Source organism: Rhinopithecus roxellana, chromosome 15 (genome assembly GCF_007565055.1).
Source record: "Rhinopithecus roxellana isolate Shanxi Qingling chromosome 15, ASM756505v1, whole genome shotgun sequence".
Lineage (NCBI taxonomy): Eukaryota > Metazoa > Chordata > Mammalia > Primates > Cercopithecidae > Rhinopithecus > Rhinopithecus roxellana.
Genome location: NC_044563.1, coordinates 59,428,120 through 59,439,484, shown reverse-complemented (window position 1 = coordinate 59,439,484; position 11,365 = coordinate 59,428,120). Strand labels below are relative to the sequence as shown.

Here is an 11,365-nt window from a genome sequence, read left to right as displayed (position 1 = left end):
TTGATGCAAAGAACCAAATTCCACCTCATTTTCACGCAAAAACCCCATCCCAAAGTGAACATGGAATGTATGTTACATGTGTTTACCCACTGTGCATGCACTCATATCCCCTCATAAATATGTATAGCTTCCCCCAAACCTGCTGAATATGTATGATTATTGTGAAAATACAGACCCTATGAGTCATAAAAACCAGCCTGCCTTTTCCCTATACGAAGAGAGAGCACCTTTGGTACATGCAGGAGAGTGTCTCTTCTCAGTTTGCAAACTGATGTCGCTAATGAAACTGCCTTCTACTGTTTAGGCATCCTGGTGTTCTAGAGGGCAGCAGTCTGCACCTCTCACAGGCCTTCCTCTTCCATCACTCCTCAGAGACTGTATTCACAGGGGTCGCCTGTGTGTGAGATACTGTTTGTCTTTTTTTGGGGGAGGGCAGGGGCTGTTCGTTTGTTTTTGTTTTTTTGAAACAGGGTCTCTCTCGTTCTGTCACCCAGGCTGGAGGCAAGACCATTGTTCCCTGCAGCCTGGACCTCCTGGGCTCAATCTATTCTCCCACCTCAACCTCCTGAGTAGCTGTGATTATAGACACACACCACTACACCTGGCTCATTTTTTTTTTAAATTCTAACTTTAATAATGTTTTGCTTTGTTTGTTTGTTTTTTTAGATGGAGTCTCATTCTGTCACCCTGGCTGGAGTGCAGTGGTACGATCTTGGCTCACTGCAACCTCTGCCTCCCAGGTTCAAGCGATTCTTCTACTTCAGCCTCCCAAGTAGCTGGGATTACAGGCACACACCACCACGCCCAGCTAATTTTATTTTTTTGAGAGGGAGTCTTGCTCTGTCACTCAGGCTGGAGTGCAGTGTCGTGATCTCAGCTCACTGCAACCTCTGCCTCCCGGGTTCAAGAGATTCTCCCACCTCAGCTTCCTGAGTAGCTGGAATTACAGGCACTCGCCACCATGCCCAGCTATTTTTTTTTTTGTATTTTTTTAGAGCTGGGGTTTCATGCTATTGGTCAGGCTGGTCTCGAACTCCTGACCTCATGATCCACCCACCTCGGCCTCCCCAAGTGCTGGGATTACAGGTGTGAGCCACCATGCCTGGCCTAATTTTTGTATTTTTAGTAGAGATGGGGTTTCACCATGGTGGCCAGGCTGGTCTCAAACTCCTGACCTCACGTCATCCACCTGCCTTGGCCTCCAAAAGTGCTGGGATTACAGGTGTGAGCCACTGTGCCCAGCCTAATTTTTTGTAATTTTTGTAGACACAGGGTTATGCCATGTTGCCCAGGCTGGTCTCAAACTCCTGAGTTCAAGGGATCCTCCTGCCTTGGTTCCCAAAGTGCTGGGATTACAGGCGTGAGCCACCCCACCTGGCCTTAAACTCCTCCTTGGAAAAAAAGTATGGGCCACAGATTCTACCATGGCTGTTGTCTCTTTCCCAGGTTCGTCCTCAACCCTGGCAAAATTAACCTCTAAACTGATAGGGACCTGCCTTAGGTACTTTTTGGTTTACAAAATTGTATTAATAGGCTGGTTGCAGTGGCTCACGCTTGTAATCCCAACACTTTCGGAGGCCAAGGCATGGGGATCTTTTGAGGCCAAGAGTTTGAGACCAGCCTGGCCAACATGGCAAAAACCTGTCTCTACCCAAAATACAAAAATTAGTCAGCCGTGGTGGTATGCGCCTATAATCCCAGCTACTCAGGAGGCTGAGGCAGGAGAATCGCTCGAGCCTGGGAGGTGGAGGTTGCAGTGTGTTGAGATTATGCCACTGCCCTCTGGTCTGGACAACAGAGCAAGACTCTGTCAAAAAAAAAAAAAAAAAAAAAAAAATATATATATATATATATATATGTATATATATATATATATGAATAAGAATGAGGCCGGGCGGCCGGGCACGGTGGCTCAAGCCTGTAATCCCAGCACTTTGGGAGGCCGAGATGGGCGGATCATGAGGTCAGGAGATCGAGACCATCCTGGCTAACACGGTGAAACCCCCGTCTCTACTAAAAAATGCAAAAAAAAATTAGCTGGGCATGGTGGTGGGCGCCTGTAGTCCCAGCTGCTCGGGAGGCTGAGGCAGGAGAATGGCGTGAACCTGGGAGGCGGAGCTTGCAGTGAGCCGAGATCCGGCCACTGCACTCCAGCCTGGGCGACAGAGCAAGACTCCGTCTCAAAAAAAAAAAAAAAAAAAAAAAAAGAATGAGGCCGGGTGCTGTGGCTCACGCCTGTAATCCTAGCGCTTTGGGAGGCTGAGATGGGCAGGTCACTTGAGGTCAGGAGTTCGAGACCAGCCTGGACAACATAGCGAAACCCTGTCTCTACTAAAAATACAAAAATTAGCTGGGCATGGTGGCTCGTGCCTGTAGTCCCAGCTACTCAGGGCTGAGGCAGGAGAATCACTTGAACCCGGGAGGCAGAGGTTGCAGTAGCTGAGATTATGCCACTGTACAGAGTGAAGTACACTGTACAGATGGTGACAGAGTGAAACTCCATCTCAAAAAAAAAAAAAGAAAGAAAAAGAAACTCTTGCCTGAAAGATCTAAGTCACTAAGTGGACAGGGTTTATAATGCAGGTACAGAGATCCAGGTAAGGAAGTTTTGAACACAGTATTCCACATCTATCTTATTTTTTTCAAAGAAACAGGACTGTAGGTCCTGTGGCAGTCCAGAACTGATGCCAGTCCCTTTATACACAGCTCTGCTTTGCTTTGAGCCTATCAAAATATTGCTTCATTTACATTTCACCTCGTCTTTACCCGCTCCCAAGCCCTGTAAAACTGTCTTCCTTTGTGCTTAGTGGGACACTCCTCGGTTTCTCCAGTGTGCTGTCTTATTATAAGGGACAAGAAATCTGACTTCATCATACCATGGGTTTGTCCCTTGGTGGTCTTGGCTGATTGGGCTAGGACAGCCTGAAATACTGGTGTCCTCCAGGTCTGCGACAGGCCCTCTCTTCACTCTGCACTCTTTTTTGGGATGACCTCATTCACTTCCAACCATATGCTTATAGCCCCCAAACCTCCAGCTCAGGCCTTCCTCCTGCCTCTAGGACATCTCCCTCTGGTCAACTCACAAGTTCCTTAAACTTGGTGTGTTCAAAACTGACTTTTTTTTCAAAACTGACTTTTTTTTTTTTTTTTTTTTGCTGACTCTTTGGTTGGAGGGCAGCTACTCCTCACTGGATCAGGTTCCTCTTCACCCACTGCCCACAAACTGTGTCACATTGAATCGACTGTTTTTCACATGGATCAATATCCTAAAACCTTAGAAAGCTGGGAGGATTTCAGGGTGGGGGAAGGTAGAAACCGGGCCTGATTTGCTCCGCCCGTAATCCCTGTCTCTTGACAAGGGGTTGGGCCTCAAGGTGGAGGCCGCAGAGGAGGTCCCGCCTTTCTACCCCTTCTCCTGAGCTGAGCTCTCATGGTCTCCTACCTTGGAGACTTTCCAGTCAGTTTCCCCACCCCCTCCAGTCTCAATCCCTTCTTGTGTCTTGGGAATTTCACAGCCACATCTCTTCCCAGATCCTGGTGGCTTTCTCCTGGGGTCAGCTGACATCTCTGCAGAGGGGCAGGCTGTGGCCTGTCTGCGTTGGGAGGGGGAGTACTGTGACAGGAAGCTTGCCTGTGGCTGTGCCTGTTTTTCCTTCTAACACTTTTGAAACCAAACACACTTCAATAAAGGGTCTAACTTCTTTGTGAGGTGATCCTCTTGCCACTTCATCCCAATCCACCTCTGCCACATCTCATACCAAAGAAATTTGTATTCCTTTTATTCACATAACTTTTACCTGGTTTCTTTTAAAATATTATGGGGTCATCCTCCTCTCTCTTGCCCTTTTTTTATTTTGAAATTGAGTTTTGCTCTGTCACCCATGCAGATGCAGTGGCACAATCTGGGCTCATTGTAACCCCAGCCTCCTAGGTACAAGTGATTCTCCTGCCTCAGCCTCACGAGTAGCTGGGACTATAGGCATGCACCGCCATGCCTGACTAATTTTTTGTATTTTTAGTAGAAACGGGGTTTCACCATGTTGACCCAGATGGTCTTGAACTCCTGACCTCAAATGATCCACCTGCCTTGGCCTCCCAAAGTACTGGGATTACAGGCATGAACCATTGCGCCTGGCCTCTCTTGCCCATTTCAAAGCATTTTCCACATTAGCCAACATTGAATGATGCTTGATTCTTCCCTTGGAGGGAGGAAAGGTATAATTTCAGTTCACTCCATCCCAAACACTGTTTTCCCTTTAAGGTGTCAACCTAAATAATAGAGAGGCTCTTTAAAAGAAAATGATATTTATTTGGGAATAGAACATCACAATGGAAATACACATGCCATAGAAACCAGTGTGTATTCAGGGAGGTAAAGGAAGACAAATGTTTTCAAAGGGAAAAAATGAGGAGGATTATATAATTGTTTTGAAATAATTATGCTTGGCTACAGAGATCAAGTAAAACCAGTCTGGGGTTGGCCAGGCAGTTGCTGGGCAGATTTCCTCACAGAAGTTTTTTTTTTTTTTTTTGGTGGAAGGTTGTAGTGGCTTTTGTACCAGGTTGTGGTTTTTATAGTCGTTTGTGATTGTTTTTCTTTTCTTTTTTTTTTTTTTTTTTTTTTTTTTTTTGAGACGGAGTCTGGCTCTGTCGCCCAGGCTGGAGTGCGGTGGCCGGATCTCAGCTCACTGCAAGCTCCGCCTCCCAGGTTCACGCCATTCTCCTGCCTCCGCCTCCCAAGTAGCTGGGACTACAGGCACCCGCCTCGTCGCCCAGCTAGTTTTTTTTTTGTATTCTTTAGTAGAGACGGGGTTTCACCGTATTAGCCAGGATGGTCTGGATCTCCTGACCTTGTGATCCGCCCGTCTCGGCCTCCCAAAGTGCTGGGATTACAGGCTTGAGCCACCGCGCCCGGCCTTTTCTTTTTTTTTGAGACAGAGTCTGGCTCTGTCACCCAGGCTGGAGTACAGTGGTGTGATCTCAGTTCACTGCAACCTCCACCTCCAGGGTTCAAGCAATTCTCCTGCATCAGCCTCCTGAGTAGCTGGTATTACAGGCGTGTGTGACCACGCCTGGCTAATTTTTGTATTTTTGGTGGAGACAAGGTTTCGCCATGTTGGCCAGGCTGGTTTCGAACTCCTGACCTCAAATGATCCTCCTGTCTTGGCCTCCCAAAGTGCTGGGATAACAGGTGTGAGCAACTGTGCCTGACCTGTGATTATTTTTCTTTTTCTCTTTTTTTTGAGATGGAGTTTTGCTCTTGTCACCCAGGCTGGAGTGTAATGGCATGATCGGCTCACTTGGGTTCAAGTGATTCTCCTGCCTCAGCCTCCCAAGTAGCTGGGACTACAGGTGTGTGGCACTACACCTGGCTAATTTTTTTGTATTTTTAGTAGAGACAGGGTTTCACCATTTTGGCCAGGCTAATCTCAAACTCCTGACCTCAAGTGATCCACCTGCCTCAGCCTCCCAAAGTGCTGGGATTACAGGCGTGAGCCACCGCGCCTGGCCTGTGATTGCTTTTCTTAGGAGGCATATAAGCATGACAATTCTCTCTTCATATCCTTCCCTGACAGTACTTGTCAGGGATTTTTTAAAGTTAATTAATTAAGCTGTTAAGTTCTAAGTAATTTGTGTTAAAATAAATTATTAAAATTAATTGATTAATTATTTTTTTGGAGATAGGGTCTCACTCTGTTGCCCAGGCTGGAGTGCAGTGGCATGATCTTGGCTCACTGCAACCTCTACTGCCTGGGCTCAAGTGATCTTCCTCCTTAACCTCCTGAGCAGCTGGGACTACAGGTGTGTGCCACCATGCCTGGCTAATTTTACAATTTTTTGTAGAGACAGGGTCTTGCCATATTGCCCAGGCTTGTCTTGAACTCCTGGGCTCAAGTAATCCTCCCACCTCGGCCTCCTAAACTGCTGGGACTGCAAGTGTGAGCCACCACATCCAGCCTTGGTTTTTTTTTTTTTTTTTAATACTAGTGACTCCGTTTTGTTGTTGTTGTTGTTATTGTGTTGTTGTTGTTGTTGCTGGTTTTTTTTTTTTTTTTTTTTTTTTTTTTGAGACGGAGTCTTGCTCTGTCGCCCAGGCTGGAGTGCAGTGGTGCGATCTCGGCTCACTGCAAGCTCTGCCTCCCGGGTTCACGCCATTCTCCTGCCTCAGCCTCCTGAGTAACTGGGACTACAGGTGCCCGCCACCATGCCTAAGTGCTGTAATCCCAGCACTTTGGGAGGCTGAGGTGGGCAGATCACTTGAGCCCAGGAGGAGGTTGAGGCTGCAGTAAGCCCTGATCACACCACTGCACTCCAGCCTGGGCAACAGAGGGAAACCCTGTCTCGAAAAAAACCAAAAAACAACGCCAGGCGCGGTGGTTCACGCCTGTAATCCCAGCACTTTGCATAGCTGAGGCGGGCGGATCACAAGGTCAGGAGATTGAGACCATCCTGGCTAACATGGTGAAACCCCATCTCTGCTAAAAATGCAAAAAATTAGCCGGGCATGGTGGTAGGCACCTGTAGTCCCAGCTACTTGGGAGGCTGGGGAAGGAGAATGGTGTGAACCTGGGAGGTGGAGCTTGCAGTGAGCCAAGATGGCACCACTGTACTCCAGCCTGGGCAACAAAGCAAGACTCCGTCTCAAAAAAAAAAAAAAAAAAAAAAAGACACAGCTACAGCTGAACCCACTTTCCCCATACCATGGATGTTTTTTAACCATTTCAGACTTTTAAACTGTTTAGTTTATTTTTTAACCTTTAGTAGAGATGGGTTTTTGCCATGTTGACCAGGCTTGTCTCGAACTCCTGGGCTCAAGTGATCCTCCTGCCTCAGCCTCCCAAAGTGTTGGATTACAGGCATGAGCCACCACACCTGTCCTGTTTAGTTTTTAATTCTATTAATATATTAGTTAACTATCATCTTTAGTTGGACTATTGGTTATGGACATAAATAACTAATTTAAAAGAAGCATAAAAATGAACCTGCAAATTTGCCTCAAGATGATTGTTACCAGATTCTTGCATTTATCTGCTCAAAACTCATATCCAGATGTCACTAAGGCTGCAGTTCCACGGCTGGAAGGAAAAAATAATAGACACGATGATCATATCTCATTTGGTTTTTCATGTACCGAGAAAGAAAGCAACCTACCCCTAAAGGTGTCATTTATGAAAACTGTTTGCAAACAGCCATCCGAACGTTTAATCTCATCATTTATAATAGAAACAGAATACGGCCGGTTGAGGTGGTTCACGCTTGTAATCCCAGCGGTTTGGGAGGCCAAGGTGGGCAGATTGCTTGAGTCCAGGAATTTGAGACCAATCTGGACAACATGGAAAAAACCTTTCTCTACAAAAAAATCAAAAAACAAACAAACAAAAAATCTTAGCAGGGTGTGGTGGCACATGCCTGTCTGTGGTCCTAGCTACATGGGAGGTTGAAATGGGAGGATTGCTTGAGCCTGAGAGGTGGAGGTTGCAGTGAGCAGAGATGATGCTACTGCACTCCTGCCTGGGCAACAGAGCAAGGCCCTGTCTCTAAATAAATAAATAGATAAATAAATAAAAAGCTTGGTGTGGTGGCGTGCCCCTGCAGAACCAGCTACTTGGAAGACTGAAGCAGGAGGATCACTAGAGTCTGGGAGGTCAAGGCTTCAGTGAGCTATGAGCGCACCACTGCACTCGATCCTGGGTGACAGAGAGACCCTGTCTCAATTAAAAAAGAAAAAGAAGGCCTGGCACAGTGGCTCACGCCTGTAATCCCAGCAATTTGGGAGGCCAAGGCGGGTGAATCACAAGGTCAGGAGATCGAGACCATCCTGGCCAACACGGTAAAATCCTGTCTGTACTAAAAAATACAAAAATTAGCTGGGCATGGTAGTGCACGCCTGTAATCCCAGCTACTTGGGAGGCTGAGGCAGGAGAATCGCTTGAACCTGGGAGGCAGAGGTTGCAGTGAGCTGAGATCACGCCACACCACTCCAGCCAGCCTGGGCAACAGAGCGAGACTCTGTCTCAAAAAAAAAAAAGAAAAAGAAAAAGAAAAAGAAACAGGGCCGGGCGCGGTGGCTCAAGCCTATAATCCCAGCACTTTGGGAGGCCGAGATGGGCAGATCACGAGGTCAGGAGATCGAGACCATCCTGGCTAACCCAGTGAAACCCCGTCTCTACTAAAAAATACAAAACACTAGCCGGGCGAGGTGGTGGGCGCCTGTAGTCCCAGCTACTCGGGAGGCTGAGGCGGGAGAATGGCGTAAACCCGGGAGGCGGAGCTTGCAGTGAGCCGAGATCCGGCCACTGCACTCCAGCCTGGGCGACAGAGCAAGACTCCGTCTCAAAAAAAAAAAAAAAAGAAAAAGAAACAATGTAACATTAGGAACAAAAATAAACCCGTTGGGTTTGAAGAAGTATTATGAAGTATTTCAGACATATACTTCCAGTGTCGGGACACACAGGTCCAGCTCCTTCTTTGAATTGCATCGGCTTCTGTCTTACGAATGTACCATGGTATCTATAACCATTCATCCTGTTGCACACTGGAGTGCAACTGCTGGGTCCAAGGATGTGCGTATATATCAGTGTGTAGATGGCCAAATTGTCCTCCTAAGAGATTAAACCAATTGACACTCCCACCAGCAACGAACAATGGACTCCATTTCCCCCACGCTCTCACCAACTCTGAATATAGCCATGCATCGCTTAACAACCAGGATACGCTCTGAGAAATGCATTGTTAGGTGATTTCATCCTTGTGAGAACATCATAGTGTACTTACACAAACAGAGGGTAGAGCCCACCACACACACCTTGGCAATATGATATAACCTTTTGCTCCCAGGCTGTAAACCTGTACAGCGTGTACTACACTGAATACTATAGGCAACTGTAACACAATGGTTTGTATTTTGTGTATTTTAACATAGAAAAGGTACAGTAAAAATACAGTCTTATAATCTTATGGGACTGCTGTCTTATCTGCAGTCTGTTGTTGACTAAAATATCCTTATGCAGTGCATGACTGTATCTTGCAATTTCTTAACTTTTGCCAATACATTGAGTAAAAAAAATGACCCCTCATTTGTACTTTAACTTACATTATAATTTTTGTGGATAACTTTTATTTTCCTTTCTTTTTTGGAGGGCATGCAAGATCAGTGAGTTTTCTTTCTCTTCTGATGATGAAAGTTATTGCTTATTTTTATATTGGGTTTTCAGTTTGGTTGATTTGTAGAAGTTCTATTTTCTGGATTTTACTACTTTGTTTTTTTTGTTTTTGTTTTTTGAGACAGAGTCTCGCTCTTGTTGCTCAGACTGGAGTGCTGTGGAGCAATCTCGGCTCACTGCAACCTTCGCCTCCTGGATTTAAGCAATTCTCCTGCCTCAGCCTCCCGAGTAGCTGGGATTACAGGCGCCTGACACCACGCCCGGCTAATTTTTGTATTTTTAGTAGAGACGGGCTTTCACCATGTTGGCCAGGCTGGTCTTGAACTCCTGACCTCAGGTGATCCGCCCACCTCAGCCTCCCAAAGTGCTGGGATTACAGGTGTGAGCCACCATGCCCGGCCTCCTGATGTCATTCTTTTTTGAGTGAGGTTTTGTTTTTGTTTTTGTTTTTAAATTGTGGTAAAACATAAGTAACACAAAAATTGCCATTTTAACCATACTTTAATTTTTTATTTTTAAGAGAATGGGTCTCACTGTGTCACCCAGGCTAGCGTACAGTAGTACAGTCATGGCTCACTGCAGACTCGACCTCCTGGGCTCAAGTGATTCTCCTGCTTCAACCTCTCAGGTAGCTGGGACGACAGGCACATGCCACCACACCCCACTACTTTTTACATATTTTGTAGATATGGGGTTTTCCTGTGTTGCCCAGGTTGCTCTCAAACTCATGGGTTCAAGTGATCCAAAATGAGGTTTCACCATGTTGGCCAGGCTGGTCTTGAACTCCTGACCTCGGGTAATCCACCCGCCTCAGCCTCCCAAAGTGTTGGAATAACAGGTGTGAGCCACTGAGCCTGGCTATTCTGTATATTTTATATAAGTGGATTTATAGATCTGTCCTTTTATGTCTGGCTTATTTCACTTAGCATGTTTTCAAGTTCATCCATGTTGTAGTATGTATCAGAATTTCATTCTTTTTTATGGCTGAATAATATTGTGTTCTATGTATACACACCTCATTTTGCTTATCAGTTCATCTGTTGATGAACACTTACAATGCTTCCACCTTTTGGATGTTGTGAATAATGCTGCTAGGAACATGGGTGTATGTCTTACTCTGATTCCTGAGGCTGAGTAATTTATAAAGAAGAGGTTTGTTTGATTCACAGTTCTGCAGGTTGTACAAGAAGCATGCCACCAGCATCTGCTTCTGGTGAGGCCTCAGGCTACTTCACTCATCATGAAAGGTGAAGAGGGGCCAGGGTGTGCAGAGATCACACGGTAAGAGGGGAAGCAAGAGAGAGTGAGATGGGAAGGCCAGGCCCTTTTTTTTTTGTTTTTTTCTGAGACAGAGTCTCACTTTGTCACCCAGGCTGGAGTACAGTAGTGCGATCTTGTCTCACTGCAACCTCCACCTCCTGAGTTCAAGTGATTCTCATGCCTCAGCTTCCCAAGTAGCTGGGACTACATGCACTCGCCACCATGCCGGGCTGATTTTTTTTTTTTTTTTGTATTTTTAGTAGAGATGGGGTTTCACCATGTTGGCCAGGCTGGTCTTAAACCCCTGACCTCAAGTGATCCGCCCACCTCAGCCTCCCAAAGTGTTGGGATTATAGGAGTGAGCCACTGCTCCGGGCCTCCAGGCCCTTTTTTAACAACCAGTTCTCTGGGAACTGATAAAGGAAGAACTCACCACTCCTGCCCACCTAGGGAGGGCATTATGTCTTCGTGAGGTTTCTGCCCCCATGACCCACGCACCTCCCATTAGGCCTCTCCAACACTGGGGATCCAATTTCAACATGAGATTTGCAGGGGACAAACATCCAAACTATAGCAGCATACAAATCTCTGTTCAAGTCCCTGTTTTTGATTCTTTTGATCTTGTGGATATGAATCCAGGAATGGAATTGCTGGATCATGTGATGGTTGTACGTTTTTTTTTTTTTTTTTGAGACGGAGTCTCACTCTGTCGCCCAGGCTGGAGTGCAGTGGCCGGATCTCAGCTCACTGCAAACTCCGCCTCCTAGGTTTACGCCAGTTCTCCTGCCTCAGCCTCCCAAGTAGCTGGGACTACAGGCGCCCGCCACCTCGCCCGGCTAGTTTTTTGTATTTTTTTTAGTAAAGACGGGGTTTCACCATGTTAGCCAGGATGGTCTCTATCTCCTGACCTCGTGATCCGCCCGTCTTGGCCTCCCAAAGTG

At 46.4% G+C, this 11,365-nt stretch overlaps 1 protein-coding gene across 3 annotated transcripts in view; it reads right to left on the bottom strand.

The window, feature by feature from the left end:
* STARD10 (StAR related lipid transfer domain containing 10) overlaps window positions 1–11,365 on the bottom strand; it is a 56,887-nt gene that overhangs the window by 41,686 nt on the left and 3,836 nt on the right. The gene's annotated exons all lie outside the window — the stretch shown is intronic.